The sequence below is a fragment of the Canis lupus genome, chromosome 27, assembly GCF_011100685.1.
Source record: "Canis lupus familiaris isolate Mischka breed German Shepherd chromosome 27, alternate assembly UU_Cfam_GSD_1.0, whole genome shotgun sequence".
NCBI classification, from domain to species: Eukaryota; Metazoa; Chordata; class Mammalia; order Carnivora; family Canidae; genus Canis; species Canis lupus.
This window is the reverse complement of record NC_049248.1, coordinates 43,756,780-43,769,071: the sequence shown is the minus strand read 5'-3', so window position 1 is coordinate 43,769,071 and position 12,292 is coordinate 43,756,780.

Below are 12,292 nucleotides of genomic sequence, written 5' to 3'. Positions count from 1 at the left end.
TGACCTAGGTCGCCAGCACCTCCTGGCACACCCGGGCACCACGTGGCCGCCTCGGCCAGCACGGATGCGGGGGATCCCCTGAGCGACGGCAGGTTCCTTCTCAAGCACTTCTCCCCGCCCGTGGGGCTTGGCACAGCCCGGGGTAGATTCTGATGGGTACAGGCCTAATCCTGCCAAACCAAATTCTAGATCAACAACCAAGAATTGAGGACTTTCTCCGAGCCCAGCCCTGCTCTAGGACCCCAACTGCTGCCCACCCCTCCACCTCAAGGAGCTCACAGGCGTCGGGTTGAGGGATAGGCCGTCTACCTAAGACAGCCATCCCCTACTTCCTGACCACACGAGAGGTTCTGGGGAGGGGAAGGGAAACCAGAGAATCAGAACAGGCTCCTGGGGGTGGGAGGGAAGTGGGGCTTCGAGCACCAAGGAGCCAACTAGACTGGCAGACGAGCAGGTGTCTCAGGGGCAGGAAGCCTGAGCCAAGAAGGGCCTTTGAAGCCCCGGTGTCCTGGCTCGCCCACTCACGGTGACCTCAGACAAACGGAGCCTCAGTTTACTCATTTGCAAAACGGAGCATAGACCAGCCCTACCTACCTGATAGATAGGGTGTCGGAGGATCTGATGAGGTAGCTGTGTTCACTTCCGTCAGCAACACCACACCTTTTGTTTCAAGGTTTCAAGCACTGGGAGGGTAACACATGTAAAGGATCGCTAGTGGGGTCGTCATCTAATGAGAGGTTGTGGATTCAAGATGACCCACTGGTTTGGATCCCCCCACCCCCCATCCCCCACCGCCCACCCCAGGCTGGCTCCCTCGGGGCACAGGGCAGCCAGGCCCCCCCCACCCCACCCCCCACCCCACCCACCCCCTGCCTGGAAGTTCCCAGACTTCCGCTCAGAGTGGATCCATTCTTCTGAGGCCCCTGCTCTCCGAACTCAGGAGAAACTGATGGAAAACTCCGTCCCCCTCCAGAAGAGGCCTGGAACTGAGAGCAATCCTCTACTTATCTTTTTCTGTTAATTTCTGACTTGTAAAAAAAAAAAAAAAATTGACTTGTGATTTTCTTGAATGGTAATTTGGATCTCTGAACCTAAATATGAATTTCAGAGCCAAAAAACTATGTGACATATTTATTATTTCCTTCCTCCCACTTTCTTTGAATTTATTAACTTCTTAAGCCATCTCTGCGCCCAACACGGGGATTGGCAATCACAGCCCCGAGGGGATCAAATAAATGAGCCAGCCAGGCACCCCTGAATTTATTATTTTTATTTATTGTTTTTATCATTTTCCAACTTCTTGGGTTAAATGCTTTAATTTTCCATCTTTCTTCTTTTTCAATATAAGATTCTCAGAAGACCATGAATGCCCTTTTAAAAACTGTTTTGACTGCTTCCTATTGTTTTCATGTACAGCAGTTTTATTAGAATTTCTTTAAAGCAATTTTATTCTTTTTTTTTCTTTAAGGATTTTGTTTAGGGACGCCCGGGTGGCTCAGCCGCCTTCAGCTCAGGGCGTGATCCTGGGGTCCTGGAATTGAGTCCCACATCGGGCTCCCTGCATGGAGCCTGCTTCTCCCTCTGCCTCTCTCTGCCCCTCATGATTAAATAAATAAAATATTTTTTAAAAAATAAATAAATAAATAAAAAGTAAAAGAAAGAAAGAAAGAAAGAAAGGAAAGAAAGAAAGAAAGAAAGAAAGAAAGAAAGAAAGAAAGAAAGAAAGAAAGAAAGAAAGAAAGAAAGAAAGAAGAAAGAAAGAAAATGACTTCCCTACCCAAAGAAGGAAACTCTCCTGCCCCTTTCCCACTAGCTGCTCCTGAGCACTCCGGAGACTCGGGTCGGCTTCCCCCTCCGCGCAGGCTCCCTCCTTCCTCCTCCTTCCCTCTCCTGCCCTCCAGAGCAAGTCCCCGAACACCTGGCCAAGGATGTCACCCCTGCTCCGAGTACAACAAAACTAAGCCCCTGCCTGGGTTTGGCTCTCGCTTCTCCTTGGTCTCTGGTCCTCCCACCTACCTGTGAGACAGAGAGGACACGTGTCATTAGTTGAAGCCCCGTGGGGCCAGTCACTGTAACCCTGGTCACCCAGCAGGTGAAAGGAAGCATTTTGGTTCCGTGGAACCCTTTGTTCCCCGTGGATCGCCCGCTATAGGGCGGTCAGTGCAAATGACCAAACCCCAGAGTTGAAGAAATGGAGACTCTGAAGGCCTCACCCTCAGACCGAAAGGGTGGTGGGGTTGAGCACTTGCCCAGCAGCCGGTGCCCAGCCGAAGCCCCGGGCTCAGCGTGGATGGTCAGAGCTCAGAGGCCGTGGGCCAGAGCTAGCAAGTCAGCACCCCGGCGGCTCCAGAGAAAACTCCCTGTAAGAGGGGAGCCCAGGACAGGCCCCGGGGACTAGGGGTTGACTGCAAGACCTCCTCGACTAGAAGGAAGGTGGTCCCTAGATTTGGGAAGCTCCAGAGGCTGATGGGGGTGGGTGGGGACATGCACCCAGACAGAAACAGAAACAGACCCAGAGATACCTGGGCAGAGCTCAAGACCTCCACACTGGGGTCTGCAGAGCAGTGGGGGGGCCTTAGTCAAAGGGGACTTGGAGGAAGGAAGGAAGCAGCTGGAAAGGAGGGGGTGTTAGGGCTGGCAAGGAACAGGGAGTGGAAATGGCCTGGGGCAGGGAAGTGGAACAGACTTGCTCAGCCTCCAGACCGGGGCAGAGAGCAAACCACAGGCGACCAGACGGGAACAGAGGAAGCCCGCACTGAGTGAGGAAAACTATGGAAGCACAGGTCAAAATGTGGGGTAACCCCTGAAACTCTGCCCCCCACCCCAAAGAGAAGCCGACCCTGAGCTGCACCATTCAAGGATGCATCCCCGCATCTAGCAGAGGTGCCGGGCACACAGTCGGTGCTCACTAGACGCTGGACAAGTGAGTGAAGGGGTGATTGGCAGGTGATTGGCAGGTGATTGCAGCTGCATCAGGATGAAAGATGCGCCGCCCACCTGGGAGGGCTTTTTGAGCACCTACTGTGTGCTGCACCCTGCGCCCAGCCCAGCAGGGAGGGAGGAGGGGAGAGAGGGTTAAAAGGAGTCCTTGCCCTCAAGGGGCTTCTGGCTTCCGGCCAGGATCCAGCTCCTGGTCCCCTGTTGTGCCCAAGTCCCCTCTGTTGCGGTTGGCCACGTGCTCTCTGCGGGACCTGGGGCGAGTCACGTCCCCTCTCTGGAGTTGTTTCTCCATCCGTAAAATAAGGCATTAACTGGCTGCCCCTGCAGGTCCCTCTGATGTCGACACCTTGACACCTGCCCATCCCCTCCCTAGTCACCTGATTGATTCTCTGGGCAGCTCAGCTTCGTACAGGGGCAGCAGTCAGGCTAACCGACACATGGCCTATAGAGCAACCCTGCTTCTCTAGCTGTTGGCCCGGACAGCGGTGGGGGATAGGGCACCGCCCCTGGGTCAGGCCCAACGTTTAAAGAGATGATGCACCATAAAAGAATTGAGTTCAGTGGGATCCCTGGGTGGCACAGTGGTTTGGCGCCTGCCTTTGGCCCAGGGCACGATCCTGGAGACCCGGGATCGAATCCCACATCAGGCTCCCAGTGCATGGAGCCTGCTTCTCCCTCTGCCTGTTGTGTCTCTGCCTCTCTCTCTCTCTGTATGACTATCATAAATAAATTTTAAAAATGTTTAAAAAAAAAAAAAGAATTGAGCTCAGTGCCTGGCACATGCTAATGCTTCAATATAGCAGTAACAGCCAACATGCTGATTATGAAAAGCTTCCCCCTCGTGCCCCTGCCTGGCCCGGGGGGTGGCGGGGAGCAGCTGGGTGAGGGCGCACACCGCGTGCCCAGCATCACCTGCACCTTCGCACCTTCGCCCCCCAGGAGAGGCCAGGGCTCACAGCTCTGTTTGAGGGCGGCTGAGGGTTAGAGAGGGCAGGGAAGGGGCCCATCCCTCCGGTTCCCTGCGGGAGGGGACAGCCCACAAGCCATCGGGCAAGGTCAGCCCCCCCACCCAAGGCCAGAGGACACCGCGGCGACCACTGCCCTCTGCCGGCCGCGGCGAGGCCAGCACTTCACCAGAGCGAGCTTAGGGAGGTGGAGGCCGGGAGGAAGCGAGGAAGCGAGGCGGGACTGCGCTCCCCAGCCCCCCACACACCTAGCTCCAATCCCAGGCTTCAGCGCTCAGAGGCTCCCGGGGCTGAGCCCCTGCAGCCGGGACCTCAGGCCAAGCCATCCCTGCTCCAGGAAGGGCTGCCACCGCCTGCCAGCCCCAGGGAGCCCGTGCCCACCAGACAGGTCACTCCCTGGGCTTTGGCTCCTCTCACTTGTCACACCCCATCCATCAGCTCAGATGTCACCTCCTCGGAGAGACCCGCCCCCCAGAAACAGCCCCCTGCCACCCCCACCCTACTTTCTATTTCTTGCTTTATCATTACCCCAACTCGAGTTCTTCGGAGCACTGAACACCATCTGCCTTTCTTGATTTTTCCTTCTCTGGTCTATCATCTGGTATCCGGTCAGGTCACACAGGGAACTGGATGCACACAGCTGATAGTGTGGGGACTGAAACTTCTAGAACAAAGTGCAGGGGTGGAGGGTGCTGAGGAATTCTAGAAAGCGAACCCAGGAGGCTATACCAGCTGTAGGTCCTTCCCCACACCCAGGAGCTCAGGTGAGGGCCCCAAGGAGCTGGGTCTTGGACACAGGTGCAGGGGGATTGGACAGAGCAAAATGTTTTCCTTCTACTGGAACATTTGGGAAGTAAAGCCTGGGTGCCTGTTGTGACAAGATGGCCACGGCCCCCCAGGCTTCCAGAAGCTGCGCACATGTCCCCGGTGGAGGATGTGTGACACCTGCAGATCCCCTGCTGGAAGGACTCTGTTCAGAAACAACCAACATCCCCCCAAAATAAACAACTGGGACCACATCCAACTAAAAAGATTCTGTACCACACGGGAAACCATCAACAAAACGAAAAGGCAGCCCACGGAACGGGAGGAAATGTTTGCAAATCATGGATCTGATTAGGAGCTAATCAAAATATATAAAGAATTCCTACAACTCCACAGCAAAAAAAAAAAAAAAGCAAACAGCCCAATTTTTTTAAATGGGCAGAAGTGGCCAGCAGGTACATGAAAAGGTGCCCACCATCACTCATCATCAGGGAAATTCAAATCAAAACCACAATGAGATACCACCTCACACCTGTCACAGTGGCAGGTATCAAAAATGCAGGAAATAGCAAGTGTTAGCAAGGATATGAGCAAAGGGAATCCTCGTGAACTGTGGGTGGGACTACAAATTGGAAAGTATCGAGGTTCCTCTAAAAATCAGGAATAGAACTTCCATATGATCCAGGAATTTCAGCTCTGGGAATACACCCAAAGGAAACGAAATCAGTACCTCCAAGAGATATCTGCTCCCTCGTCTTCACTGTAGCATTATTCACAATAGCCAAGATATGGACATAGCCTAAGTGTCCATCTATGGACGGATGCATAAAGAAATGGTGGTACACTGTACATATCCAACGGAACACTTACTGTTCAGTCATAAAAAGAAGGAAATCCTAAAAAAAAAAAAAAAAAAAAAGGAAATCCTGCCATTTGTGAACATGGATGGACCTTGAGAGCATTATGCTCAGTGAAATGTCACAAAGAAAAACAAATGCTGCATGATCTCGCTTATTTTTTTTAAAGATTTTATTTACTTATTCATGAGAGACATAGAAAGAGGCAAAGACACAGGTAGAGGGAGAAGCGGGCTCCTCGTGGGGAGCCCGATGCGGGACTCGATCCCAGGACCCCAGGATCAAGCTCTGAGCCAAAGGCAGACGCTCAACCACTGAGCCACCCAGATACCCTGATCTCACTTATATATGGAACCCAAACAACAGATTCACAGAAGAAAAGGACGGACGGGTGAGTGTCAGAGATGGGGCGGTGGGAGGAGGGAATGGGTAAAAAAAAAAAAAGAGAGAGAGAGGAAAAAAGAAAAGAAAGCAAAAGGAAGAAAGGAAGGAAAGGGGGAGGGAAGAAAAGAAAGAAAGAGAGAGAGGGAGGGAAGCAGGGTCAGAGGGAAGGCGGAAAGATCATCCATCACCCTCTTTTGATTGCTAGATTTTTTTTTTTTTTTTTTTTACATTTTCAATGTTTTTCAAAGGGAGAAACCTGCCTCTCAGCCCTGTGCCAACTAAGGCAGGGAGTAGTGGAGCTTACCACAGCCACTCAACTCCTGTCCCAAAAAGAGCGAGAAAGAACCAGAATACTCCTGCCTCCTCCTCCCCACCCCGCAGTCCTCCAGCCCCTAAGGGTTTGTGCCAGCTGTGGTCCAGCCGCGCTGCGAAGCCAGCACCTCCCTCCACGGAATGCATGCTCCCACAGCCAGGGAATGCACGCCACCTCGCCACCTCGAGCCAGCATTCGACACTCACTTGACAAAAACTTACCGATGCCTACAACGTGCCGGGCGTGTTTCAGGCTCTGAAGATACAGCACAAACAAATCTGCCCGAACTCTGCTCACACGGGGTTTACGTTCTCACAGGGGAGGGTGGATAAGAAAGAAATGTATTGTAAAAGAGACAGGTGGCCAGATGGCAATAATAAGTTCTAGAGGGAAAAAAATAAAATAAAAATAAATTCTGGAGGGAAACATAAAGGCGGCAGGTGCACGGGGAGTGCTGGGAGTGGGGGGTGCTTAATCGGGAGGGCAGGGAAGCCTCACTGCGAAGAGGACACTTCATCAAAACCCAGAAGGAGGTGAAGAAACAAGCCACAGGGATGCCCAGGGAGAGCATTCCGGCAGAGGGATCGGCAAGGGCAAAGGCCCTGAGGCAGGACCCTGCCTAGCGTGCCTGGGGACCGGCAAGGGGGCCAGAGCAGGGGCACTGCAGGGAGAGGGGGGAGCCAGAGGACACAGGCCGGACGCGCAGGGCCAACTGCGCCAGGCCCTTTGGACACGTGAGGACAGGGTCTGGAGTGGACAGTGGCCGGATGTGGCTCTCTGCTAAGAGGTTGGGGGCCGGAGCAGAACAAGCCCTAGGACACGTCCCGGCCAACAGAACGGTAGCCCCCCAGGCAGGGCCCAGCCTACAGGACGTGCTCATCACAGTCCCAAAGGGCCTGGCGCTTAGCAGATGCTCATTAAATACTGTTGACGAAAGCTGAGGACACCCGTGAGAGCTCGGCCAGCTGGCAGGACGTCGGTCGAGGCCCGGGCCGGGCACCTAGCTCGCATCGCCCCCTTCCAGGGGAGCACCTGCCCGGTCCGCCCCCCGCCCCCTGGCAGGGCTGAAGCTGCCCAGGCCTGTCTGACTCCAGGGCCCCTGCTCTCTACACAGTCCGCAAGGCCCAGCTCCCGCCAGGTGGTTCCCACCCCGCCCGGCTCCCCCGGGCCTCTAACACCGGCCCAGAATGCTCCAGAGGGGGAGGAGGCTGACCCCGGGCCTGTCCCTCCAAGGCTCTGTGGATCGGGGTGTCTACCTGCCCCCGGGAGTCTGCAGCCCACCCACCTGCAGCGACGACCGCACCTGCGGCCTGGCCCGCTCCTCCCTCCATCCGCGGGCCTTGAGCGCCGCCTGCCGACCGCTGCTCCGCTCGCACCTGCAGGCCCCGCAGCAGCGGGGGGGCGAGGGGGGGTGCGCTGGACCAGAACCGGCCTCAGCTGGACCAGAACCCAGCCTCAGCGCTTCTCCCTCACACTCCGAACCACAGGGCGTCCCTCCTCCGGCGCTCGGAGGTCGAGGGGGATTACCTGGCACAGGTAAGGGGACAGCACACAGCCAAGTCCCCAGGTCCTGGGACTCACCTGCAGTCTCCCTGGAGCATTTCCCTAGGCGGCGGGGAGCTGAGCCTTGAGGGACGTGGGTAAGGAAGGCAAGATCGGGGCTTCCTGGGCCAGTGCCCTGCTTAGGGACGGAAGGAAACCCAGGCCACCGGGAGCCTGGGTGGCTCTGCTTTCAGCTCAGGCCCTGAACCCAGGGTCCCTGCTCCCCGTCCCCCGCACCACGGGAGCCTGCCTCTCCCTCTGCCTCCCCCTTTCTCTGTCTCTCATGAATAAATAAATAAAATCATTTTAGGAAGAAAAAAGAAAAGAAAAGAAGAAAAGAAAAGAAAGAAAGGAAAGGAAAGGAGAAAAGAAAAAAGAAAAGAAAGAAAAGAAAAGAAAAGAAAAGAAAAGAAAAGAAAAGAAAAGAAAAGAAAAGAAAAGAAAAGAAAACCCAGGCCAGCCCCAGCCCCAGCCTTAATCCCTCTCACACTCATTCCTCTTATTCCACCTCGTCCCTACCCATCCTATCTCTCCCCAAAATCCCCCTCCTTCAAATCCTCAGAATTAAAAAAAAAAAAAAGCAAATAAACAAACAAAAAACAAATCCTCAGAAGTCCGGGTGCCCCCCCAAGGCCCTCATACATGCTGCTGGGGCACTGCCACCTGTGCCGAGGCAGGAGCCCAGGAAGGGGACAGCAGGCGGGTGAGCTGAACAGTGAGGGCAGCCTTTGCGAAGGACCACGTGCACACAGGCACGTGGCTATGAGCAGACGTACACACACACACTCACCATGCACACGTGTGCACACAGGTATGCAGGTGCACTCTGCACACATATGTGCTTGTGTCACATGCTCATACGTGGGCGTTGTGTGCACACCTGCATGCATGGGCACGGGTGTCTACACCTAAGTGGGCGTCCTGAAGCACAGACCGGCGCAGGTCCCCTATCAAAGCACACACCACATGCACGCACCCCCCCTCCAGCTGATGCTCCTGTGCACACATGTCTGCACAAGTCTAGGGGTAAAGCGATACTCTGGAGTCAGAGAGACCTCAGGATGAACCGCCGCTTGGCTTTACCACTCAGTTGCTGTGACCTTGGATGTGGGTGACTTTTCAGAGCCTCAGTCTCTCTGTCTATAAATGCAGGTAACGGGGGTGTAAGGACCCTCATGGATGGGTGGGTGTCAGCCCGCAGAACCCTGGCCTCGAGCCTGCGTGTGGCTGTGACTGTAAAGTAGCCAGGCTGCCACCTGCGGTTTGAGGCTGTGGCTCCCCTGAGCCCAGAGCCCCCCACCACCCGGCACAGGCACACACATGTGCACCACACAGGGGCTGTCTGTGTGTCCCTGCTGTTTGCACGGGCTGCTTAGCTACCAGGCGGATGGAAGAGCACGCGGGCCCCCGGGAGCCCGGCCCTCCCACCCCAGCCTGTCGGGCAGGGCCTGGCCAGGATGCCGGCATTCCTGCTGCCTTTCCTCTTACTCTTGGCCACAGACGCAGGCACGAAATGACGGACTCGGGGACCCACTCATCCTCCAAGGCACCACCAGCTTTGTCCTGCCCCCAGCAAGTTAGGGCCCTTCCCTGAGACTGGAAGACTCCAGGGTCCTCCTGGCGGTTCCCCAAGCCTGCCTGACAGCCTCCTCCCCAACTCCGTGGCCCCACAGGCCCCAGGCTGCTGAGACCATGCCTCGGGGAGGGCGAGAGGTGGGAAGCCCACCACCCTGGTGCCCTGCCCCACACACATGCTGCCCGCATTGCCTCCTAAATAAAGGACCCTAGGACCCAAGTCCCTCCAGAAAACTGCCAGGCCAGGCCACCTCGGGGCCCGGGCCCAGAAAGAGAGCTGCTCCTTGTCCTGGGTGCGGTGCAGAGAACAACCTGGGTTGACAGGCTAATTCTGAAGAACTTCCCAAGGGATCGGGGACAGCCGCGTGGCAGGCCACCCCTTAAAATCACGCCATTCAGTCACCAGGCCGCCAACCTACCAGGCCCCACAGGAATGATCTCAGAACCTTGCCCCTGCCCATTGTCACCCCCAGGTGGGCATGGGGCCCCTGGCAGGAACTGCTGCCATGTGCAGCTGACAATGAGAGCCATTTTATTTGGTCCTCTGGAAAGTACCCTGGCCCAAAGGTAGGCTGTGCAACCCATTCAGGCCCTTGCCCTTCTGGGTTCCTCTCCCCAAAATAGTTCCAGGGCACCCCAGGTGTGGGGATGTAGAGTACCACAAGCCTCCCAGGGGTGGAATCCTAGCACAGTGAATGTAGCCTCCTGCCTCGTTTTACAGATGGAAAAACTGAGGCCCAGGGAGAGGAGAGGCCTTGCTAGAACCACACGGTGGAGGTGAGCTTCAGGCCCGGAGCTGGGCCTCCTGACCTCTCCCTCCCCTGCCCCTACCTCTTGGGAGACAGCCAGGGCTCCCATGAATCCCTCTGAGCTTTGCTCTGTGTGCTGGGCCTGTCCAGCGGGCGGGGTAGAAAGGGAAAGAAGGGACACACACACCAAAATCGGTGGGTACTCTGCCGGGAGGAGGAGCAGACCAAGGAGACTTCTTCCCAGGGCCTGGCCTTAGAGCTGACAGGACCAGCACTGCCCAGACAGGGTCCCTCCTGGAACTTCCAGGGCCTAGAAGACGGCCAGAGTGAGCCAGTCACTAGTGTGACACAGACACACCTGGGTTTGGGAAGGGGGACAGTCTGAGCTCCACGCCGTCTCCACCACGACGGCTTGGCAGTTTTCAAACAACCCCAAAAAGCGTGGAGATGAGAAAATGAGGAAAGAGCCTCCATCTACCAGCCCGTCAGATGGAAATAGGGCTTATGCTCTCCTGCCCCCCACTCACCCCATGCTGCCAGAGGGGAGGCCCTCCCTGCAACGGCGGGATGTGCCTCGCCACCCCTCGGACTCAGCCCGGCAGGCCAAGGGCAGGGTCAGCAGGAGCCAAGGGGCTGAGCCACCCTCCAGCTCCCTCCCCGGGGCTCCGCCAGCCCTGCTTCTCCTGGGAGACACGGGACACGGGAGACCAGCCCGAGCCTGTAACCAGAACAGGCCAGAGTTGGCATTTCTCTTTTCCGTGCCCTGAGCCCCCACGCCCGCCACCCACTCCCACCGTGAGGGCCACAGCCAGGCCTGGGACAGGATGGGGGGACCCCGAGGCCCTATTCCAGGAGCCAGGGGAGGTGGGCAGGGATCAGCCAGCATCCTTCGGCGGGTCGTGGGCCACCATCCATGAGCGCCCGAGCGCCACTGCCCACGACTGTCCTGCAAGATGGGCTCACCGGCCTCTCGCAGCGGATAAAGCCAATGAGGCCAATGAGGCCAATGAGGCCGGGCTCCCGCACAGCTCCGCTGCCCCAGGGCGTATGGGGGCGCAGGGGGGCACAGGTCGGTGCAGGGGGGCGCAGAGGAGCGCAGGTGGACGCAGGGGGCGCAGGGGGCGCAGGGGGGCGGCCCCCGAAAGGAGCCATGGACCTGGGGTGAGGCCGGTGTGAGGGCCGGGCCTCGGGGTCCCTCGGGGCCTGTGCGCCCTGCATCCGCGCCAGCGCCAGGGCCCGCCCCAGGGCGCCCAGCAGGGGTGGGGGGGGTGGGGGCCCCCGCAGCGCCGACACCTGGTGTCCCTCCGCCCGCGGCCGGCGTGCCCGGGCAGGGAGGCGGCTCGGGGCGGCCGGGACGGGCCGGGCCGGGACGCGGGCGGCGCCGCCACATCTGAGCATCCGAGCCCCGCCGCATTCCGGGGCGCCCCGCCGGGGCAGGGCGGGCTGGGGCAGGGGCGGGAGGAGCTTCCCCAGGCCTGTCGGGCACCGCCTCCTGCCGGCCGCCGTGGGCCACTGCAGGGCCCTGGGAGAGGCCTGGACGGGCGCCCTGGAGCGGCTCAGGGGCGCCCCCGCCGCGCCCCTCGCTCCGCAGACACGCCCCGGGGTGCCCGGCGCTGGAGCGCACTGCAGGGTGCGGCCCCCTGCACTTGCCAAGGCTCCGAGCCAGCCCCCCGACACCCAGCGCCCCGACACCCAGCGCCCCAAGGCCGCAGTAGGCACGCGGCCTGCGCACAGCCGGCTGCAGAAGGCCTCCAGCTCCCGGACGCCCCCGTGCAGGAAGGGGCCCAGCCTGAGCCTCCTCTCCCCGGCTTGGGCTGCTCGGACATTTTCCGAAGGCGCGGGTCATGCTACCCTCCACAGCCCCTACTCCTGCCACAAGCCAGCCACCGCGGCGTCCCCAGGGCCTTGCCCGGCCACTCCAAGACCCCTCCTATCAACAGCAAAATGCTTATATGTCAGCACTGTTCTTCCTGCTTTATAAATACTTATGCATTTAGCAATTCTGCTCAGAACAAAGCCCACATGGCCCCTGCCCACGCCACACACACACTACTCGTGCCAGTCAGTACATCCACATTCCTGGGCCTGGGCTTCCACGGATTTCCTGCCTGGGCACCCCCCACCAGGGGCCACTGTGCTTCAGAACACTGGGCACCACCTGTCCTTCCCCCAGCCAGCGCCCCCTTCCCCGCCGATGTGCCC